At 34.4% G+C, this 25,009-nt stretch overlaps 1 long non-coding RNA gene across 1 annotated transcript in view; it reads left to right on the top strand.

Annotated features, from left to right (window-relative positions):
• Positions 1–330: 330 nt before the first annotated feature.
• LOC141555447 (uncharacterized) overlaps positions 331–25,009 on the top strand; it is a 156,993-nt gene continuing 132,314 nt past the window's right edge. Inside the window, exon 1 of the long non-coding RNA XR_012486195.1 lies at positions 331–469. This is a non-coding gene — a long non-coding RNA (uncharacterized LOC141555447). The remainder of the gene's footprint in view (positions 470–25,009) is intronic.

Here is a 25,009-nt window from a genome sequence, read left to right on the forward strand (position 1 = left end):
GAGAAAGTGGTCATGAGTGGCAAATAAGACAGAGAGATCAGGAAGAATGAAGACACAGAAAAGATCATTGAATTTAGTCATTAATACAGTGTTAGTAACTTTGGAGGGCAGGAAGAAGCAGTTTTAGTTGGGAGGGATGGAGTAGGAAACCAGATTGCAAAGAGCTAAATTAGTGTGGGATGTGTGTGAGTGAAGGCAATTGTATAGGCAGTTTCCCCATCCCAGGACTTTGGTTGTAAAAGGAAAATAGAATAAAGTATAATAGCTCGAGGAGATGGTAGGATCAACTGAAGTATTTTTGTTTTGTTTTGTTTATGTTTCTAGGATAAAGAGAATATATATAGACATGTTTTTAGGCAGCAAGGAGGAGACTCTGTATAAAGAGAAACTGAAGATTAAAAAGAGAGAAGGAGTAACCAAGATGCCATACTTCCTAAGGAGAAGGGAATAGGCAAACTCAGGATTGAAGGTAATCATGTCTCTCTGCCATTCGATCATTCCTTACTATAAGGGATGATAGTCTGTCTATCTATCTATCTATCTATCTATCTATCTATCTATCTATCTATCTATCTATCTATCTATAGTATAGGATCCTATAATATGGAAAGAGAATTGAACCCCAAGTCTAAGATAACAAAATTTAATGATTACTACTTATACAACCTTGAGCAAGTCATTACATCTCTCCGGACCTCAGTTCCTCATGTATAAAATAGGGGGGTTAAACTAGATAGAATCTGAAGTCTCTCTGAGAGTGACAATCATATAAAATAAAAAGGGAATTCTACTGGAATGTAAAACATGAGGAGGGCAGCAATTGGTCAACTTGCCTGACATATCAAGTATCTTAAGAAAGTCATGAGAGACATAAATCCTTGTGAGTCTACAAGCTATTAGAAATAGCTGATAGATTTATCCTCAGCAAGTAGGAACATCTAGCTCTTCATTCTTCTATGGCTGGATGAAGTGAAATCACAAGCACAGGTTAAAACTAGGATCCAAATCTCTAAGGTTTCAAAAGCTAGATGCTTCTGGCACAAATGGAGGAAAGGACCAAAACTAGATCAGCTGGAAAAAACTCTACTGTCCTTTTAGTGTGAATTAATGACAAATGATGATTCATACTAGTGGGAGTTCCATGACTCATCAAAACATTGCTTATTGTACTGAGTGATGAAAAATGTGTGGAATGTAATCTATCTATTATGCTTTGAAAAGCAAAAACCAGCATGTATTAAACTTTTCACAACAAGTTCCTTGATCTAATAACTCAAGTATTTATCAGATTATTTATGTGGAAATTTTGTAAATATAAGCCACTAGGAATCCATAAATGCGGATGCTTGGAAACAATGTATATAACTAGAATCTAGAATGACCTTGGTCATTTCTAAGGTAGTCACTTCTGAGGTAAAATATTTCAGAAGTAGTCATTGCTGCTTTTCGCAGAGAAAGAGTAGGAGGTGTGGAGGAGGAGGGGAGAGAGACATGGTTGTGAAACATCCGTGGGTAGTAGGGGCTACCTCAATCATCAGTGTCAAGGCTTCTCTTAGTAAGGCAAAGGCATTTTCTGAGTGGCCTTGAGACCACATTCATAATTTATTTATTTATCTGCTTATTTTTTATTTTATTTTACAATCAGATGGTTGTATCTGGATCCCTTCACCTCCTACACACTGCTTAAGATTGCAGACTTCAGATGATTAATTGGAGATTTGTTAATGATATGACCTTCCCTCCCTATCCTCCAACTTCACCCAAGTGTTGGATATTATCTGAGTTCTTAAGTGCTTGGATGTTATTATGCCAAACTCTGTACAGCACTGATAAGTCTTCCTCATTGAGACTACTGATCTGCTCATGCAGTGAGAGAATTCTCAGAGGAATCTCCCCATGGAGACTACCGTTTCAGTTCCTGGATTAGATTGCTAAGATTAAAGGAATGGTATTATTAAAAAGAATGGAACCTTCTCTACTGAATGCCTTATGACTTTCACAACAGATAGACGCTATTCTTGCCCTTAATTAGTAGGGGATAAGAATTAACACCTCTACTACTTTCCTCTGTGGAGGAAAGGCTCAGAACAAATGTTTAAAAGCAAAAAACAACCAATAATGATAAATCCTCATTGGTAAGCTATTCTGGTTTCAGCCACTTATCTAGCTAGAAAAGAGCACAAGAATAACAAAAGGTAAAATTGTCTCCCGAGGATAGGTTTCATGAAAAACAGAGTGACTCATGTATTTGAATAGAAGTATAACTCTTTTAGCTAAGACATTACCATTTTTATTTTATATCTGGTATCAGAAAGAAAAGAAAAACAAGATAGTTAAGAATATACCTTGTTAAAGAATACACACTCTGGTTTCTTCTTACCAATTCCAGCCTTGAATGAAGGTTAGTGAATAAATAAATGAATGAAAACTCTTAAGTGCTGTTATGTGCCAAGAATCAGGAGGCCATATATGAAAGGGCAATAATATTTGGCCTTAAAAGAATTTTTTTCCTTCCTTCCTTCCTTCCTTCCTTCCTTCCTTCCTTCCTTCCTTCCTTCCTTCCTTCCCCTTCCTTCCTTCCTTCCTTCCTTCCTTCCTTCCTTCCTTCCTTCCTTCCTTCCTCCTTCCTTCCTTCCTTCCTTCCTTCCTTCCTTCCTTCCTTCCTTCCTTCCTTCCTTCCTTTCCTCCTTCCTTCCTTCCTTCCTTCCTTCCTTCCTTCCTTCCTTCCTTCCTTCCTTCCTTCCTTCCTTCCTTCCTTCTTTCCTTCCTTCCTTCTTTCCTTCCTTCCTTCCTTCCTTCCTTCTTTCCTTCCTTCCTTCTTTCCTTCCTTCCTTCTTTTCTTCCTTCCTTCCTTCTTTTCTTCCTTCCTTCCTTCTTTCCTTCCTTCCTTCTTTCCTTCCTTCCTTCCTTTTCTTCCTTCTTTCCTTCCTTCCTTCCTTCTTTCCTTCCTTCCTTCCTTCTTTTCTTCCTTCTTCCTTCCTTCCTTCTTTCCTTCCTTCCTTCCTTCTTTCTCTTCCTTCTTTCCTTCCTTCCTTCCTTCTTTCCTTCCTTCCTTCCTTCTTTTCTTCCTTCTTTCCTTCCTTCCTTCCTTCCTTCCTTTCTTACTTCCTCCTTCCTTCCTTCCTTCCTTCCATCTTTCTTCCTCCTCTTCCCTCTTTCTTCTCTTTCTTTCCTTCTTTCTTTCTTCTTCTTCTTTCCTTTCTTTCTTCTTCCTTTCTTTCTTCTTTCTTCTTCTTCTTTCTTTCTTTCTTTCTTTCTTCTTCTTTCTTTTCTTTCTTTCTTTCTTTCTTCTTCTTTCTTTCTTTTTCTTTCTTTTCTTTCTTTCTTTCTTTCTTTCTTTCTTTCTTTCTTTCTTTCTTTCTTTCTTTCTTTCTTTCTTTCTTTCTTTCTTTCTTTCTTTCTTTCTTTCTTTCTTTCTTTCTTTCTTTCTTTCTTTCTTTCTTTCTTTCTTTCTTTCTTTCTTTCTTTCTTTCTTTCTTTCTTTCTTTCTTTCTTTCTTTCTTTCTTTCTTTCTTTCTTTCTTTCTTTCTTTCTTTCTTTCTTTAACTTTAAGAAAGATTGTTCCCTTATGAGAATCCTCCCTTCTAACAAATAAGTATAGTCAGTGACCCTGGCTGTTACCTTCATTCTGTACCTATAGTGTGATGAGGAGAAACTGAAGCTCTAAGCCAAGATGGATCAGGTCCTTTTTCTGGTTGTTTGATTACCTCCCTCCCTCCTTCCCCAAAGTACCCAAGGGCCCATCTGGTTAGCAAAAGAATTCACTACTCAATGCTGTGTTAAAACAAAGTCTTTATTGATAGTAAAGGAATAAGCAGGCATTTGACCTCCAGGGAGCTTAAAGGCCAGACTTGTTTACATAGGGGATGATGGTAAAGGAATAGAGGGGACACACCAGAACCAAAGTTGGCGGGCACAAGGCAAGGAGACCGAGTGCAAGGAAAACAATTTTAGAGATTCATTTTATACATTATATACATTTTATACATCAGGGTCTGTAGAGATGTTATCCAAGAGGTTCTGGAGAGATTTGTAAATAAGACAAGAATTTCTAAAATTCTATTAATTATTTGTCTCAAGTTATCTCCTTTAACCTCTCCTAAGACAGGAATTTCCTGTTAATTATTTTTATCTTGGGCCATCTCCTTTTATCCTCTTTCCAATGTACTACATCTTTTTCCAAGAAAGAGTAAGCATTTTCCCCATTAATCCTCTGAAGTTATCCCTGATTATGGCATACCCCAGAGTTCTGTCAGTATTTTTTTTTCATATGATTGTGGCTACTGCATAGATTGCTCCCCTAATTCTGCTTACCTACCTTTGTAAACCTTGTACCTAATCTTCCCAGGTTTTGCAGTTTCACCCTCTGGCTTTCAGGAAACAGTTGAAATTCAGTTTTGTTATGCCATCTTTGACATTTTTTTTTGTCACCTTAACCACTTACATAAATGGGAATTTTAACATGCACATTCACACACACACACACACCATATTTCTTTTTAACTAAATCTATATCCCAAATATTAATGACAGCAGTCCTTTACCAAATGCCTCAGACATTGATTTCAACCCAATTTGCATGGGTAAGGAGTTGAAATAGATAAAACATCTGAAGGAATCAAATGCTACTTTATCATGTACCATAAAGAGGCATCAGAGTTTAGTGGGGAGAATCCAGGATCTGGAGTCATGGGCAGACAGTTTCAAATCTTGTCTCTGACATCTATTTTGTGACCTGAGTCAAATCATGTAATTGTATAAAGTCTTTTTCTTCACTTGTCAAAAAGAGCAGAAAAAAAATACCTATGTCATAAGGCTATTATGAGCATAAAATGAGATGTCAAAAGTACTTTTCAAGCCATATAAATCAATATGAATATCATTTTAATGAACTTTCAATCTCTTAGTCCTTTAGTTTCTAGCACATAGTAGGTCTTTAATAAATGCTTGTTGAATAATTGATTGAAAGCCTCAGCATTTCTCGGGTCTTTGAATGGAACTACGATGAAGCAGACAGAACAATGCACTTGTAAGAGAACTGGTCGCAAATATTGCCTAACACCCTGATTAACTTCTGGGATTTAGAGACAACTACTTAACTTCTCATTCTTCTCATTTAGAAAACCAGGGTGAGATTTTTAGTGTTGATTCTTCACAGATCTGTTGTGACAAAGTGTTTTTTGAATTTTAAATTGCTAATTGAATGTGAGCTGTTATTATGCCAACTGTTGGCACCTGGTCACCTTTTCTGCTACTTTTCCCAGCTCAAACCACCAGCTCTAAATCAGAATCTAGTACAACAACCCCAATTATGATCCCGGAACTTGAAAATCAATTGATCAATAGTAAACATTTATTAAAGGTCTACTATGTTCCAGACACTATGAAAAGATTTAAGCATCAAATTCCCAACTAAAGAGTTTCTTTAAATTTCATTATCTAAGGGGAATAAGGAGACAATGTGAATCCCACTTCTTCAATATGTGTGCTCAGAAAGGAATCTCTTCCCTTTCAAAGTACAAATTTAATGTATATAGCACAAATGATACTCTCTGACTTTTGGCTTATGCTGTGGATATTTTACTCTTGATGATAGCTTGAGAATGACAAACTCTGATAATCAGATTGCCTTTCAAACTGACCATTGACCATATTTCTCAGTGATCCAAACTAAACTCCTTCCAATATAGATTACGAAAGTAGGCTATAATTTGGATAGCCCCTCTGCCCTGATCCCCTTTAGTAATATGCTATTAGGGTTGCTTGAGATGCAAAGTGAATTTCAGAGGACCTTGAATCTTCTTCAGCAACCAACAGAAAGAACAATGATTAAGAAGTCGACCTTGGGCTACCCTAAAAACAGGAGGGAAATAGACAGAATAAACATATATTAAGCATTTATTATGTGTCAGGGATTGTGCTAATCGATTTATAAATATTATCTTATTTGAAATACTATAAAGGAATAGCTATCTTTAGACATGTTAGTGATTCAGTGGATCATGGATTATTAACATATAGATTGATTTAGGCTGACTATAAAGAATTCCTGAATTATTTGTGATATTATCTGAATTGTAAAGCAAGAAAGGAATGAAACCCAAGGAATTAGAAGGTAATTAGAAGAACCAAAGCACAAAATTCTAGGACAAAGTGTTGTCATGAGAGTGCAAAGAAGAATATCACTTTAGGATAAGAAAGAAGGACATGTTTGTAGACATCTGAGTTGTTAATGAAGTCACATTATGAATTTCAGACTTAGAAAAGTAAGAGTGCCCAGGAAAAAGTAAAATAGACTTGAATAAAATATAATTAATTCTAATATAATTAGAAATACAAAATAATATATTTTTTAAAAAGAGGCAAGACTATCAAATAACATACCGAAAATGGAAAGTTAATGGTATAGACTTGTTGACAAGTGGAATTCCTCTTCCACCTATTACTAAATGGTCATCATTCTTCTCTTCTATAATATTTCATGAATGAGCCTGTATTTTTGCTCTTTGATTCTGTAGCTCTCCATATGGCAAGAAGATGATATTTTTGCTGACTAAGACAGTCTCTTGACTGTCATTCTAGAAGGAATTACATTATAGGGGTATTTGAATTAGCTAATAAAGTAGTTAAATGTGTGGACTTAATACAAGTTAACAATTTTTACCTCTTAAAAATTTTTTTAAGTTGCAACATTTTTTTCTGTTTGCTTTAATTTCTTATTTTACATAATTTGGTATTGAGTTCACAAGATTTTGAAGACATTGCTTTCATTCTTCATCATATCATCCTTTTATCATTTTAGATATTGACCCTTTTTCTCAAATCTAACTTTGATTAAAGCTCTTAAGTTTTCAACAATGTTGAATGAGAAACTTGATTTCTTCAAAAAATTTTTTCTCCTAATCATTATTTTAGTCTTTGTATTGTATTGACTATGACATTTTTTTCTTCTTCATAGCAATGTTTAGTTATGTTTTACCTATTTTCTCACTTTGTTTTGCTTTAACAAACATTGTAGAAGAATCAATAGAAGTCCCTCAAGGAATCAATTCCCTGTGAAGATCTTTATGTTTTGAGGAGTAATTAGGATATTTTGCCACAAAAATGTGGCAATACTTGGTGTTAGTTTTCCTTTATAATTTTACCTTTCTTTTTGCAACCAATGCTATTGAATGGTGGCATTTACTGATCATTAAAATGCTCTGTTTCCCTATATCATCAACAATTACAAGATCTCTAATATTCACTGAAATAAGTTCTTTAAAAGATGTAACTTTTGTGTGCTTTGTCCATTCTTAAAATCAGAAAATCTAATTTTTAAAAAAATGAAACTTGTGTATGACCCAGAATCCAGCATTCATCTGACAGAGATCCAACTAAAGGTAAATAAACCAACTAACTCCAGATTTATCCCATTAAGTGCAGACATTCTGAGCCAGCCTACTGCCAGGAGAAACACACAGGCATAATGATTGTCGCCAAATGAAACCATATCATAATTACTACTTATTTCCAGTCATTCACACTCCACTGCAGTTGAAGTCAATATTCGGAATCAGTCAAACTTTTCTAAGAAATGGTAATAGTTAGAGTCAATGTCTTTACTTTTAGTGGTTTCCTTTTTTTTTCCCCCTTAGGAGACAGTTTACTTAAGCCATAATTATATGCAGAAGCTTCTCCTTTTAATCTTTTCTTCTAATTGGCTATTGATTTTCGACCTTTGTACTAACCAATCTATGATCTGGCTACACTAAATCACTTCTGAAATGATTCCCACATTAGTAATAGTCATTCATTTTAAGATCTTTTTTGTGATGTTCTTTAGCACTTAACACCTTCAGTGCCTTCATTTTCTACAAGAAAGTATTTGTGATGATATTACTAGAAGTGGTTTCTTGATCTTAACTATCTTTTCCAACATAGTTTCTCTTTCTTCATCTATGATAACTTTCACATTGAAATAACTAAATAGCATGGTATCATGATGTACTTGAAGCAATATGGAACTTTTTACAGAGATTTTTTTAATGACGAAAAAACATAACACACCACAAATACACATACTAGAAACATAAACGCATGAATCTCTATGTAAATATATCTGTATATATATATATATATATTCTATATTTCAATCATCTATCTCTAGCTATATACATATATGTGCATATATGTATGTATATATATATATATATATATATATATATATATATATACACACACACACTCGACAACAATCAATCAATTAACAGTTATCTACAGAAAGCTTATTGTATTTTGTTCTAAAAGGGAGAATCAGGATCAGTGAGATTATTTAAGAAGTCTGACTTCAAGAAAAACTTCCCAACAATTACAACTTTCCAAAAGTGGAATGGGTTGCCTTGAAAGGTTCATCCTCAGTGGAGCTCATCAAGCAGAGGCTGGATGACCATTTGTTAGATATGTTATGTGGCAGGAATTACTTTAGTTTAGAGGTCATACTGAATGACTCATAAGGGCCTTTCCAAATATAATATTCCATGATTTTGTGATGTCATGTGATCTAAGGCACAGTATTAGGCATTATATGGAAAGCAAAGAATTTTATCATAATCCCTCCCCTAAGAAGCTTAACAGCTTAATTAGGGAAAGAAGTCCTACAAACAAGTATAAATACAAAAATAAAACTTAAGAATACAAATATCCAGTGAGAGGTTGTCAAATATTTTTCTGCTTACAATACAGTTTTATTTGTCCCTGTAAAACAAAATAGTAAGTTTATACTGATTGTAAAGTCAAATACTGATTCTTTTTTGAATCGGTATTGAATTTTTTTTTTTTTGGGGGGGGGGGCTGATCTGTTCTGCCTTGGTATCCTAAATGTAGGGATCAGTCCCTCTGAGACAATATTGAGATACTGAAGAAACATGGGCCCATGCTAGCTTCATTGGACTTTGGTTTTTGTATTTATGTTTGTATTCAGTTCATAAGGATTTATTAGGCTAATTGGCTTGATTGGATTGTTTAAAGTTTATTCACAAGATGCAGTCCTTGGTGGCAGGAGGACAGGATAGTGTAATAGATCCCCACACCAATCCCAGGCCAGGTGAGATATTATATAGAAAGAGAACAAAGAAAGCCAAATACCCCAGATGGCTCACAGTCACATCCCCAAGTGTTCCCATTGGATAATTGGAGCTTCTTTTGTTGTTTATATTCATTCAATCAATTCAATTTCTATCAGTTTTCTTTTTTTATTGTAATAAGTTTATTTATTTTTAATACACATTTCTTTATGAATTGTGTTGGAAGCGAAAAATCAGAAAAAAAAAAAGAAAAATCATGGAAGAGATTTTAAAAAAATACAGAAAAAAGAAGTGAACATAGCATGTGTTGTTTTACATTCAATTCTCCTTCCTTATTTTTCTGGATGCAGATGACATTTTCTGTCCAAAATCTATTGGGATTGCTTTGGATCACTGAACTACTGAGAAGAACCAAGCTTTTCTTAGTTGATTATAATATATTCTTACTGTTATGTGTACAATATATTCTTGGTTCTGTTTCATTCAGCCTATATATAAATCTTTCTAGGCCTTTCCAAAATCAATCTGTTCATCATTTTTATAGAACAATAATATTCCATTACTTTCATGAACTACAACTTGTTCAACCCTTCCCCAATTGATGGGCATCCACTCCTTTCCCAATTCTTCATACCACAAAAAGAGCTGTCACAAACATTTTTGCACATATGGGTCCTTTTCCCTCCTTCATGATTTCCTTGGCATATAGACCCAGTAATGGCACTATTAGTTCAAAGTAATGGCATTGTTGAGTCAAAGTCTCTCAGCTTTCAATAATGTTTTTTCATAAAAATGCTGTTTATAAGAATATGATAAAACTCCAACGTTTATTTGTCTCGTTTCTTAAAAAAAAAAAAAAATGAAATTGATTAATTAATTAAAAAAAACTAATTGGCTCTTGTCACTTTCCTATTATGGCTTCTTCTAAGTTTTGTGAGCAAATAAGTCTCAAAGTACTAATTAACTACAACAAACAAACATTTACTGTTTAAACATAGTTTTTTACTCTTTCTCTGTAACACCCTGTGTGTTGATTATTTATTGCCTGAATTTACATAGTACTTCCCCTCTAGAAATAGGATTGGCAAAAAAAGCAACAAAGCTTTGGTAACTTTTATTTTACATTTTATTCTGAGTCCTGCCTCGTTTTCAGATCTATAAATGTCTGTGGATGTCAAATTTGATCAGGGATTTTCCTCAGCAATTTGGAACTAAAATCTAAAGATTCCCACCAGGACTTGGCAAACATACTTTTCTTCTGTTCCCTAAATACTCAAGCATGTTTTGCCTATATAGGTAAGAAAATAATGACAACATATGGCAACTTGCTGAGTACTAACATTCTAAGCCTCTCCTCTCCCACAAATTTTTGGTAGACCCTAAACAAAATTGGTAATGTAGTAAAACACCCAAGTCTATTCATTAATTGAGAACAAGATTAAAATAGTTATGGAGAGTAATTATTACAGCAAGGTAATGTAACTATAATTATAATTCAATATAGTTACCCCCACTCCAAAAAGATACAGAGTGGGACACTAATAAAGTGAGAGGGGAAACAGCCTCTTGAAAAAAGGTGACATTTAAACAGACCTTGGAAGAACTGCTAACAGTTGCAATAGGTGAAGATGACAAGAAAGAGCATTCCCCACATGGGGAGTGGGGCGAGGAGAGAACTGTTGTTATAAAAGCAAAAAAGCAAGTGCCATATTGCTGTAAAAGGGGAAACAACAAGCCATCTGGGCAAGACCATTTAGTGAGCAGGAGGAGTTAATCATCCAGGAAGGACAGGCTGGAGTAAGATAGTGAAGGGCTTCAAATGCCAAGCCGAGGTATTTGTATTCTATCCAAAAGACAATGAAAAACTCACCAAAAAAAGATTTTTGAGCAGAGAAGTGACAATTGTGCTTTGGGAATATCAATGTGGTTGAAATTTGAGGCAGGAAAGTCAAATAAGATCTTGTGGCAATCCATTCATGAGGTGATGGAGGCCTGACTAGGGTGATATCCACATGTGAAAGAGACAGATGTGAAAGATGTTAAGAATGTAGAATTTGTGAGATACGACAATTTATTAACTTCTTACCATCTTTCATGTTCATCATGTTCATGTTCATCATTGTGGAGATGGGCTAACAGAGTGAAGAGTCAAAGATAATATCTAGATTGTGATTTGGTCAACAATAATTTAAGCATTTATGGGCCAAATACTATGTTAGGTTTGAAGATATAAAATGTAAAACTAATCCCTGAAGATTAGGAAGGGGTTAGGACTTACAATCCCTCATGTTATAGGAGAAGGGAAATTATGATATGACAGACAATCAAGTAAGAACTGTGAAGACAGTTTGTTTAATTGAATTGTAGAATGCATGAAAAGAAGTACTGCACAATAAAACTGAAAAAAGGTTTGTTCTGAGTGGTGAAGAGCTTAAAATGTTAAACATTGTGCTAAATTCTGGGGCTACAAAGAAAATAAAATAAAACAATCTTTGATTTCAAGGAACTCATAGTCTAATTAATAGGGGAGACCACATGCAATAACCACATACAAACAAAATATATACAGGATAAATTGGAGGTAATATCAGGGAGCAGAAGGTAAGTAGCATTAAGAGGAACTGAGGAAAGACTTCAGTGACATGAAGAAAATCAAAGAGGGAAGAAAACCCAAAGGGAAGGACTAAAGATATTGCATGGATAGTTTCTGGACAGAAACAGGGAATTTTGGAAGTATGGGGGGAAAGATAATCAGTTTTGTTTTGAATTTGTTGATTTTGAATTTCTATGGGTCTTCTGGGTAAAGATGTAGAAAAAGGCAGCTGGAGATGCAAGGCTGAAGCTCAGAAAATCACTGAGAGCTGAAAATGTAAATATGAGACCTATTTGCAAAGGAATGTTAATTGAATCTGTAGGAACTGGGATCATCAAGAGAGAAAATGTAGGAATGGAAAAGGAGAGGGAAAAGAACAGGGCTTTGGGTTACACATGCAAAAGTGATAATTATGCAAAAGGGATATATTGGTCAGACACACCAGAGAGGGCAAAAGGGTAGCATTAAAAAATCCTAAGAAAAAGCTAAGTGTTGGTTAACTTAAAATATGAAGCTGAAATTCAGAGAGATTTAATGACTCACCTTTGGATCACAGAACAAGTGAATGTCAAAAGTAGGATTTGAAATCTGGATTTCATGATTTCAAATACTGCACATCATAACCTATGTTTCATTGCCTTCTGTCTCCTCCCCCCCCCCCCCGCTGCTCCATCCACATTCCTCTAGTATGTTCCATTTATCATGAAAATGATTCCCTCAGCTTTCATGTCCCTTCTAGCACAGATTTCTTCTGAGTGCCCTTGTTCAAACATGAACAGTTTCTCCATTTCTCTATCATCTTAATACCCTTTCCTTTTTCTCCTATGGAAAAATCAGGTACTGAAATATTAGAATCTAAATGAGATGACTCCTCTGTGATTGATAATTAGAATCAATTGCCAAATAAATGCAGAAAAATCTGTTCCAATGCCCACCAATTTATTTTTTCTTCAGTTTCATTTGAAAATGCTTTTGGAATGATCTCACTTGGTTGCATCTCATGTCAAACTCTCTCCGAATGTTAATTTTCTCTTCTTGTTTTTTCAGTGTTTTGCCTGTTGGTCCCAATTTTCTTCATCTGTAAAATGATGGGATCTTTAATCTTTAAGCCTTTTCCAGCTCTAAATCTATTATCTTAACATTTTATTGAATATAATTATTTTCCTTTTCTATGCTTAATAATAATCTGAAAATGAGACTACTCTACCTGCTATTTCATTTAGGTTTGCTGACTGAGGTTGTGTTTCAACTCATTTGCCTTTTTCAAAGCAGCAACTGCACTACAACATTTTTACTTTTCTAAGAAATAATAAAACCAGAGTCCCAAGTCTTTACCTTTATACATTTCTCATTTTTCAGAATCAGCAGTGTTTATAAACAGATCATGTATAAAACTTCTGTAACTGCAAAAGTGTTTCCTCTTATTTATCTTTTCTTCTATATTGATCTTGCTTTAATTAGTCAATGCTCTGATTACATCCAGTAGCTAATTTAGAAATTGTTCCCACAAGCAAAGACACCAATGCATTATTGATGGAGCTGCAAATTAATTTAACTCTTTTGGAAATCAATTTGGAATTATGCAAATCAAGTGACTAAAAAGTTCATATCTTTTGACCCAGATATCATATTACTAGATATAATAGCCCAGGAAAATCATTGAAAAGAAGAAAGTCTTCATATACACCAAAATATTTATAGCCATCTTTTTTGTGGTAGCAAAGAAGTAGGCACAAAATTGATGCTAAAATTTGATGGCTAAAGAAATTGTGCTACATGAATGTAATGAAATGTTGCTAAGCTATAAGAAATGATAAAAGAAAACCATGTATATAGAAGCATAGAAAGACTCAATTGATTCAGAGTGAAATAAGCAGAATCAAGAAAATAATATACAAAATGATTACAAATATAGTTCTTCCTGAGTAATAATCTTTGCTATAAGGAATGGTATTCTGGAAGAGGAAAAAAGATACAGGAGAAATTCAGGCAATATAAAAGCAAAATACATCAATAAAATGTATTTTAAAAAGAAATTACTCTAGATCAATAACAAGTAACTTCAAAGCTGTTAAGAAATAATCTATTTAATTTGATTGTGATATCATTTCATGCTCACCATAACCAGTGCTTCTAATTCTCTTCTCAAAGAACTTATTACTGAAATGGAGGTGTGAGTTTTTTGAGAAATCTATTGATCGTTAGACTTTTTCATATGCATCTCATATTTTCTAAAAATATCATACATGTTGCCTTAGTTTGGAACCCTTTCAAAATCTTCATAGATTTTTCTTATTTCTTCCTTCTCTGCAACAAATGGTGATGCATAAGATTTGATGCCTTCCTAGTGGTCTTCCTGCCTGTGTTCACTGTGGATTCTTCAAGATAAAATGATTCACAACCCATACAATCTCTCCTGAATTCCAGGCCTGAACCATCAATTCCACACTAGATGGCTCACATCATTTTAAAATGCCAAAAATAGACCTTATATTTTCTTCCAAGACCTTCTTTCTTACCAACTTTCCTATTTCTGAAGAGGTCAATATCATTCTTCCATAGGTAGCCATCAAGGTAAAAAACTCAGAATTACCTCTTGGATGCTTTCCTCTCTCTCACTTCTAAAACCAAACAATTGCCGAAGTTTCTGACTTTCACCACTTGGACTATAACTATAGCCTCTTAATTGGTCATTCAACCTAATCTCTCCTCTTTACAATCTATCCTGCATGTTGTCGTTTCAATTATGCCTGATCCTTCCTGATCTCATTTAGGGTTTTCTTAGCAAAGAGACTAAAGTAGTTTGTCTTTTCCTTCTTCTGCTCATTCTACAGGCAAACAGGGTTAAGCGATTTGCCCAGAGTCACACAGCTAATAAATGTCTGAGGCTGAACTTGAACTCAGGAAGATAAAACTTCCTGACTTCAGGTCTCTCATTTTATCCACTACATCATCTCCCTAAACCATCAATCCTCCATGCTGCAGGTAAGCTGATATTCTTAAAGCACATATCTAATATAGCCCTCTCCTTCTGGAGAATCTCTTTTGCCTTTCGCATAAAATATAATTATCTCTGTTTGACAGCCATTCCAGAATTTTTGCACATTACTCTCCTTTATATATTTTATATTCCAGCTAAACAGATTCCCTTATTCTTCCTTATATACAATATTCCATCTTCCATGTCTCCGTTTTGGACAGATTATCTCTTATGACCTTTCTCAAACACCTCCAACTCTCAGCTTCTTTTAAGGATCAGCTTATATTCCCTCTCCTCTATGAGGTCTCTTCCCCTCCTACCTAGTTATTAGGGATCACACTACCAAAAATACATTGATTTGCTTTTTAAGTATATTTTGTATATATTTCTGTATGTGTTTTTCCCAGATAGAATATAAAGTTCTTGTCCTGAGACAATAAAATTGTTTTTATGTCTCCATAGTTTAGCATAGTGCTTAGTACCTGTTAGACAGCTAATAAGTACTTGTGGGATGAAATAAACCTTCCAAAACCTGCACTTTAGTAACTTGAAAATAATAGTTTTCAAGAACTCATAAGGTACTCAAGTAGCACTTTTATGAATATCTTACAATGGTATCAGAGGAAAATTAGAACTGTGAAAATTGTGAACTGTGAAAGTGAGATCATTTTTCAATCTGATGAGTATACTTCTAGTGCTTTGAATTTCTCTAAACTCTTCCATAAATCATTTTAACTTTACCATTTTTTCAAAACTTTAATAAAATATAATGGAAACAAACAACTAAGAAAAGAAATGATTATGTAAAATTCTTATTCAAGTATTTATAATGAAAAAATTAAATTAAGCATGAGTCATACAAAACAAGTGACAAAGAAGCACAATTAAATTAAACAAATATTGGGGGGAGAGAAAGTGAACTTGGATAAAAGAAAAGAATCTAATCTTATCCAGCCCACAGACATGAGAAACATCACTTAGATGGCTTGAGAGAATGAGAAAATCAATTTGAAAGAAATCTTTCTCTATTTAGTGGGGGGACAGAATACTTTCCAGTTAGTTAAATCTAAGATTGTATCTGGGGTACAGTAGGCCTTAGTAAAAAAAAAAAAAAAAAAAAAAAACATGGTACACCATGATCTTGAATCAAAGAATGGTATGTATCCATTTAAGAGAAGGTAAAAAAGAGATCCAAGCAATGAAGTACAAAGAAAGAGCTTTGGAATCAGAGGACCCAGTTTTGAGTCCTCCCCCTAATATTTCCTATAGGAGAAGTCACTTAAAACAGCTGGACTTCAGTTTCCTCTTCTGTAATATTAGGGCATTGAACTAGAGAATCTCTGATATTTGAGTCATGATCCATCTCATTCTCTATTCCTTGCTCTTTCTTTATCACTAAAGGGCAACTATCTATAAATTTTAATACTTAACATATCCTGACTGTAATATAGTATTTAGAACCAGAAGAAACCATAGATATAATAGTGTGTGAGATCTGAATGAAATGTACCCCAAGATGTATAAAAAAAAAAAACTATGAACCAGAAAGAGGAAATTGCTTATTTTCAAAATTCCTAGGAAGCTAGTTAGAGAAAACACTGGATTGTGTCAAGAATATCTGAATATGAATTCCATCTCAAACACATTCAGTATGAAACAAGTCATTCAAGCTATTGCAGCCTTAGTTTTTTTCATCAGTAAAATGGGAACAATAATTGCATCAACTTAGTAGTGTATAAGAATTGAATGAAATAATATCTAGAAAGTAATTTTTAAACCTTGAAACACCATTTAAATGCTAGCTATGATCACTACATAGATAGCAAATAAATGAACACAGATGCTCAGACTCAAAATCCAATATTCTCCAATACTTCACTATATGAAATGCAAATGGAGAGGAATTTCTAGAACTTCCTTCTTAGCCTTGATTTGTTGTTATTCAATTGTTTCCATAACATCCAATTCTTTGTAGTCCCATTTGGGGTTTTCTTGACAAAGAAAATGTTGTGGTTTGCCATTTTCTTTTCCAGTTCATTTTACAAAAGAGAAAACTGAGTTAAATGGAGTTAAGTGACTTGTCCAGGATCACACAACTAGTAAGTATCTGAGACTGGATTAGAACTCATGATGAGTCTTCCTGACCATAGGCATGTTGCCATTTTCACTGCACCACCTAGCTGCCCCTGGCCTTGGTTTGGGACACCAATAAGCCAAGGATACAGTCTGTGGCTAGTTCCTACAAGGGCAAGAAGAGACATTCCTATAACTATACTACCAAACTACAAAGATGGAAAAATGCCTCTGAGATGACAAATTCACTTTTCCCTGAGAATGATTCCCTTGCAGGACTTCTTATCTGGAATCCATGAAGAGTCTGTGAATAGATTTCAAAGGGTTCATGAATATTTTTGATATCTATATTTCACTATTGATTTCTTTTTAAATATTATTCCTTTAGTATTGATTATTAATTGATTGATTAATAATTAATTCATTTAATAATAATTTAATGCATTTTAATATGGTTTCATTAACTCTATTTTCTCAAGTAGAGGCCCATTATATTTTACCATGCACACACAGAGAGGGTTTTCTAGCACCCTGAATGGGATTGAGGAAGCTCTTTTTTCTTTGCCATTGCCTTAGCTGTCTTCTCACCATTTTTGAAATGGTGACTAGTACCCCAGTTTCATTTATCCATTTAACATCAGATTAGCATTTTCAAAAGCATATTTACCTTTAAATATATGTTAAGGACACACATGAACATGTGTCTCCCAGTACCTAAGGGACATAATTCTCCCCATCACATCATGCTAATAGTGGAGATAGGTTAGACATGAAATTAAGGTCACTGGTTAGCTCATTTCTCCCAGAATATTAGTCTTACCAAGCTCAAGACCAAAGTCAGAAGCAGGACTAGCTATGTTTCACTGGTTCCCCTATACTCCAATGCTCATCAACGTTTCCTGGCTATAAAATCTGACCTGAATTCCTGGACTCCTAGAATTCTATGACTTCTGCTTCCAAGCTGGGTAGGAGACTCTTAAAAATAGAACAGAAAACAAAAAAACAAAAAAGCCAAAGACTGATGCCCATTTCTTGGGCTCATATGACCTAAAGGGGGCAGTGAGGATACGGCCCTCTTTTCCTCTCTTTTTACCACATGATATGATTTTTAAAAGTCCTTCACTCACAGCCTTTCTTAAATAAGTCTATTTTAAAGATGCCCAGAGTTCCAGTTACATAGCCAGTGGAAAAATGCTGCTCCCAACAATATGTGTAAGACCAATATAAAATGCCCATATGTGCTCCAGACCTCCCAATTCCTGGAAGTAGTCCCTTAGCATCTTCCATGTGGGTGATACCGTCTTGGGGTGTGAGGATCAAATGAGAATATATGTAGATTGCTTTTCATATTTATTTTGTAAGGAGTTATATGCTTTTTTCTATTTCATCAAATCTATTTTTAAGGAGTTTTTCTTCAGATAATTTGTTTTTCCTTTTCTAAACTCTTGCAAAGTTCCCCTTTTTTCTTCTAACTCTCTTTTAAGATCCTTTTTAAATTTTTTTTTCCAATAGAACCTTGTGAGATGTGGAACTACACTTGGGGCTTCATCTGGGGATGATTTGTCTTTAGGATCCTCAGGATTTGAGGTCTGATCTTCTCTTTTTCCTTAAAAGCTATCTATGGTCATTTTTTTGCTCATTTTTTAAGTTAATGTCTACTCTTAGAGCAAAGGAAAGATTGTCCCAAACTTTCTCTGCAGGCAATAGCCACTTTAGTATTCCTTAAGTCCAGTACTGCTAACTGACTTCCAGAGCTGGGAAAGTGTGGCCAAGACCTGCATTATTTTGAGGTTCAGAGGCTCATTATTTGCCTTTTGTATTTGTGTTCGATGTCTCACAGCTAATCTGCTGATCCACTGATTTATAACCAGGATAGAGTATCCTAAGAGCTTCCTAGTAGATTCCCCAGTCTGCAGACTTTGCAGTGCTCTAGTTCCCTGTGCTGTGTCTGTGCTCGGATGCCTCCCTCTCTGCCTGATTGAAACAGAACTTTTCTGAAGTTCTTCCAAAGTATTTTCTTTTGGGAATTTGTTATGCTCCAAATGTTTGTGGGTTCTATCACGCCAAAACCATTTCAGAGGCTTGATCTGGTGTTAATCTGAGGGACACTAGAAGGAGCTCAGATTAGAAATGCTTTTACCAGAATAGCAATAGGTAGCAAAATAAAGACAATTTCTTTCATTTGTCATATGTTAATATAAGACATTCTTTGTTCTGTAAAACATTCAATATTTTGGTCCAGCTTTGACTCTATCTCCTCCATGAAGTCTCCTTACAGCAAATGATCTCTCTCTTCCCATTTCTCTGTATGCTCTGTTCAGCTCTAAATCCCTTGTTCTGATTGTGTTGTTCTTCATCCTGTTACCCCTAGGACCTAGCACTATGTTAGGTACAACTACTATATTAGTAGTAAACACACATATGCTTGCTAAATTTGAATTCTTTTTTTCCCTCCAAACCTTTCTGCTTGAGTATGTGCTTTATTTAATTACTGGGACACAGAAGTCATCAGTATTTTGGAAATATCTTCCACATAACATGATTCTTTCATCAACTAAACTCTATCTGTTGGAGAGATCAATTCATTTTGAATACCTTTCAACTATTTTTTTTAATTTACTAAAGTGTCATAAATCTAAATCTAAATTTACTTCCAAATAAAACTATACATGCAAGATATAAATTCTAGATCTTAATCTCAAAGGAATCTTAGGAAAGAAACAGGGCTATAAAGTTAAAGTGATTTACTCAAGTTCATAAGAATTATTTAGTGGTAGAACCAAGACTGTGAACTACAGCACCTGGAAACAGAAGACACAGAGGAAAACTTCAGACCTTCTATTTCAATTACTCATTTTTGCAACATAAATGTCAAATTCATTTGTTCCTATGCTGCTAAAGTACTGAAAGTGCTATTAGAACCCCCTCTAATTTTCAGGAAGTGAAATTACCATGGGATAATGTCCTGCTTTTTCTTGAATTAAATTTTCCCAGGAGTGGGGTGAGGAAGTATCCTAATTTGGATACTAGTGGAGGGGGCTTGATTTGATTCAAAGGCCTTCCCTACAAGCCTAAGATATTAGGGACAGCTTGAAGGCCTATGGAAACTTGTTATCATAAAAATAGAACAGAAAAGAGAAAGGAGAGATAGTCCTTGCATTGTTGACACCAAAAGAGAAGAAAATATAGGGGCTACTCATAAATTCAAGCTGGGGGTGGAAGGCAGATTATAGAAAAGAAAATGCTGGTATGATTTCTTTCCAAACCAGCAGGGATCCATCTCCAGCATCCTAATAACCTTGGCAAGCCAAGTCAGCGCTCCATTTCTTTCCTGCTCCACAAAATAATTTTCCTTAGTAGAACAATCAGAATAGAAGTTTAATAGTTCTGCTTTCTTTCTCTTATTTATTACAACTATCTTATCCATTAGAATTAGAATTAAGGACTGGAAAAGTTTCATGGGAAAGAAGGTTAGGGATGGATGCTGTGATTCTGAAATCTTCCCAGACTGCAGCCCCAAAGAGATAATTTCTCCATTATTTCCTTCTCCCCTTTCCCTCCCTTTCTCTTAGAAATTATCCGCTTCCTAAATTTTACTTATCATTTCATTTACTTTGTATAAATTGTACTGTTCTACAATGTAAATTTTATTACTATGTAGAAAATGTATTGAATTTAAATGTAATATATTTAAAAATTAAGTACAATTAACATGATTAACTATTACTTTGCTAACCTGTGGATGTCCTTGCTCAAAAAGGGGCCATGAAGCAGTGGCAGTCAGTAGTTTGTATCTAGGAAAAGAAAGGAGTAGATTTAAAGTTGTAATACTCTAGCTGAGTGCAAAGAAAAAATAATTTTTTGTAACTTTGCAAAGCAGAGAGGAAAAAAAACTTGTTTTCATGATTCCAAGAAAATCATGGTTTCATGATCTCTTCAGGCAAAGAATGAGTCATCAGATGACTTAGGGACTGAGACTAACTCTTAATAAACATTCACAAGTTCTGTTTGGCATTGGGCTGCTCTACTTATTAAATTTCATCCTTTCATTGAATCCAGTAGTTAGAACATAACTACTGAGAATTTTTTTCTACATCGGTTATTCTTCCCAACACAATTTTCTCTACAAATGCATAGATATTATAGCTATGTTTTCACTGAAGTCATTGATTTAAATATTTGCTTTGTACAAATGGTATTTTACTCCCAAATAAATTGTATTATTTTGTATAAAATGCATGGTATTTTATTTAATTATAATGAACATCTAACTTTGTTTTTTAAAAATGTTTTCATAGAAGTTTAACTTCTATTATCTCTATTCCCATCTTGTTTAGAAAGATAGAATGAGTTACTTTGTCAAAGTAACTCTAGGTCTACTAGATTAATAGGTTAGTACTACTGAGTTAATTACTTTGTCAAGATAGAAATGAGCTTCTCTGGCATTACCTGTTGTAAATAAAGATATTCTAGCTTCTAGTGATTGCTACATCCTCTACTAGGGGCAGCTGGGTGATGCGATGGATAGAATGCCAGAGTGAAAAAGACTCATCTTGGGTTTAAATCTACTAGTAGACACTTACTACTTGGAGAACTCTGGGAAAGTCACTTAAACTATTTTACCTCAGTTTCTTCATCTGTAAAATGAGCTTGAGAAGGAAATGATAATGCTAAATTGGTCAATTGGGTCATTGAGTCAGACATGACTGAAATAACTGAACAATAACAAAATATGTAAATGGAAAATGACAACTGATATGGAATTCTTTTTTCTAAATACTTATAAACCATTAATTATCCATTCTAAATTTTTTTCAAGAATCAAAATCAATCTAATAGTCTTGTGTAAAAACTACTCTCTTCCTTTAAGAAAAAAAAAGGAACATTTGCTCTTCTTTAATCCAGAGATATATTTCCACTTCTCCGCGAGGTTTCTAAGGTCCCTGACTATAGCTCAGTTTTAATAGCTTCCAACCATTTCACTACCTTGAGATGTAGTTTGACTGGGCCTCATGGTTTAAATTCATCAAGGATCAAATAATTTGAAAGTTGGAAGGCATTTCATTGATTTTTTTGAACTAAATCATACATGCACTCAAGAAAAGTCCCCATATTAACAAGTGATCATCCCATTTGTGCTTGAAGACCTCCAAGGAAGGGAAGCCTGCCATCTCTGGAAGTAGCTTATTTTGTTATGGGATGGTTCTGATCATTAAGTATTGTCTAATATCAAGCTTCTTTGCACCCACAGCTCCTGGTTCTGACCTCTGTGGACAAATAGAACAAATCTAATACCGCCTCCACAGAACAGCTTTTCAAGTACTTGAAGAAAGCTATCACATCTAGTACCTTTCCTCTGCCTCTTCAATCCTCCCTATCTCTCTTCCTACCCCCCCCATCTTCTCCAGGTTAAACATCCCCAGATGCTTCATGTAAAGGATTTCCATAAGTCACTGACTCTAGACACTTCATCTTGTTGATTATCCTCCTCTGGATACTCTTCAACTTATTAAGGTTCTTCTTAATCCATAGTGTCCAAAACTGAACATAAATTCAAATGAGGTCAATGAAGATAGAGAACAATTGAACTACTGTCTACTTCTCCATTTATAGGAGATGTGTGTCTCTTAATACAGTCATTGGAGGCGTCTATTATCATCTAAGTAAGGCTGAATACTCATATTCCCTGTGAGACATTATCAGCCTGCTGGTGTATATTGAAGACATGGGCCCAGAAAATCAATGAGAGCATAATGACTTAGAGTAAAACTTTTAGAAAGGCATCAGATTTGAGTGTATCTCCAGGCCCAACTTGGCCAAATCCGGGGCCCCATACATACTTGGTCCTGTAGTAAGGTATACCGGGAAGAATGCTGGTCTTGCATTTAGCAAAAGCCTTTTTCAGATGAGACACATGGTTAACTGGGTGATCCTGGACAAATAAAGCTTTCTCAGCCTTAGTTTCTTCATCTGCAAAATGAGGAGATTGGATTACTCTTAGATCCTTTAGGCTACTTGATGACCCTTTTGTTCCAAAAACAAACCCCAAACTCATTCCATTTCTAGTTTCTTAATTCAACTGTTTTTATTTATTAATTTTCAAAAAGTCAGTCTTCAGCTTCCTTATTATTCCTGGGAGATTTAGTATTATAGCCCTCTCACTTTTTTTAATCACCTTATTTCCTCAGTTTTCAAAATACTACATTTTCCTGGTTTTCTTTATTTCTCTATTCCTTTTCTGTCTCCTCTGCAGGCTCCTCTTTCTTCTTCCTCCCCTAGCCTAACTACAGAGAACTTTGTCCCTCCATCTGGTATTCAATATGTTATGTAGGTGGCACCAGTGGAATTTGTTCAATGGGTGAATATGACTGCGGGAACAGTTGAGTTCTCACATTTTTTAGAGTATGGAAGAATAAACATATATCTTTCCTAAAGTAGAACTATGAAATTCTGAAATTATACCAAACACTGTGGGTTAAGATATGTTTGCTCTTGTTAGTGAGTTATAGATTATCACCAAGATTTTGCAAACCATACAATTGTGCCCAGAAATTATTTTTATCAAAAAAGAGGAAATTAGTGTCAGAACACTTATTGATAGTTATCATTAGAGTTAATAATTATAACATGTAATATTTCAATGGATCCATCATGTCAGTGATGTAGGTCCTTTCTCTAATGGCAGAGATCTTGATTTATCCATGCTTTTTTGTCTTGTGTAATATTTGTTCATGTCGCATCATCAATTCTCCACCATTGTGAAAGTCTTCCTTGACTTTTGTTCACTTGACTTGATTACCAGTGCAAGTTATAGGTTATAATTCCCCTATAAGTTTCTTAAGGCACAGTAACTATTTTAATATTAATTTTTTTATCCCCAGCTCATAGCACAAATGCTATACACATATTTTCAGAACAGATGAAACTGATTTCATTGCCTGGGACTTTAAGAACTTAAGTGAATTGTTCATGTTCACACATTATGTCCTGTTGCCTCCCCTGTGCCTTTCATATTAGCACTCAATTAAAGCTTGTTGGATTAGATTGGATTGGATTGGATTGAATTGAATTAGATTGTTTTGGATAAGGGAGAAGTACATTGAGCTGGATCATACTGCTACCTGATAGGCTCATTATTTCCATTTTTTTCCTGAAAAATATATAATTTCTTTTATAATATTTCTTGAATGCAAATTTGTGTTGATATAAAAAGAATTATATTGGTCTCTCATATATAATATAAATTAAGGAGGAGACTCAAAGGAATAGACTCCCATGCCAATTCAGTTTTCCACATATAAGTTCTGAATAGACTGATCTTCTTGGCAGAGACATAATAATTGCATGAGAAGGATCCCAGAAGAGTACCTAATAAAAATATAAGAGCTGTATAATCCACACAAAAGCAACTAGTCTCTGACCTCAATCATACTGGATTTTGGCTCACAAGTAAAACTCTTCAGGCAGTATAAAGAATTGTATCGCTGTTGTTCAGGTATTTTTTTCAGGTCTAACTTTGTGATCTTATTAAATTCTCTTGGCTATTTACTTTTCCAGCTCATTTTACAAATGAAAAAAACTGAGGCAAACAGATTAAATGACTTATTCAGGATCGCACAGCTAGTCAAGACTGCTTACCATTATTCATCACTCTGCGTACTACCTTGAACTATATTAATGAGCATATATATTCTTACATAAAGACTATACTAGAGCAATAATACTGGGTTTGTATTTTCCACTCCCAGGTGAACACTAGGACTTTGTCACTTTCTGATCCACATCTCCCTTTACCTACTGGAGATATCTTTTAGCACCAAGAAGGATTGATACATATTAATAAATGTTTATTGGATTGAATTGGATTGGATATGTCTCATTATTGCATTTTAAGTCTCCTGGTATTTTAATTCTTCAGAAATTAATGCTTTTCATAATTCATAGGAAAACTTTGCTTTAAAAAAAAAAGATGTGTGATTTCAAAGAATCTCATATGATCCAAATATGCCTTGAAGATACTTTTTTTGGGCAAAAGCCTTTAAGGCTCTTCATATAAACAGCAAACAATACAATAAAATATTATATTCTTGATACCTTTCAGTAAATATGTAATTCTATGTAAAGATGTGGTCCTCAGTGAAGTATCATTTGTGAATGATTGACTTAATTGTTCACATTTTCACAAACTTTATCTCTCCAAATATCATTCTCATAAAGATTTTATGGAAATGAAAAAGCAGACATATGTCAGCAGTCACTAATATCTTTTTAATTGCCTTTAGAGAGAAATAATATCAG

The sequence above is a fragment of the Sminthopsis crassicaudata genome, chromosome 1, assembly GCF_048593235.1.
Source record: "Sminthopsis crassicaudata isolate SCR6 chromosome 1, ASM4859323v1, whole genome shotgun sequence".
Lineage (NCBI taxonomy): Eukaryota > Metazoa > Chordata > Mammalia > Dasyuromorphia > Dasyuridae > Sminthopsis > Sminthopsis crassicaudata.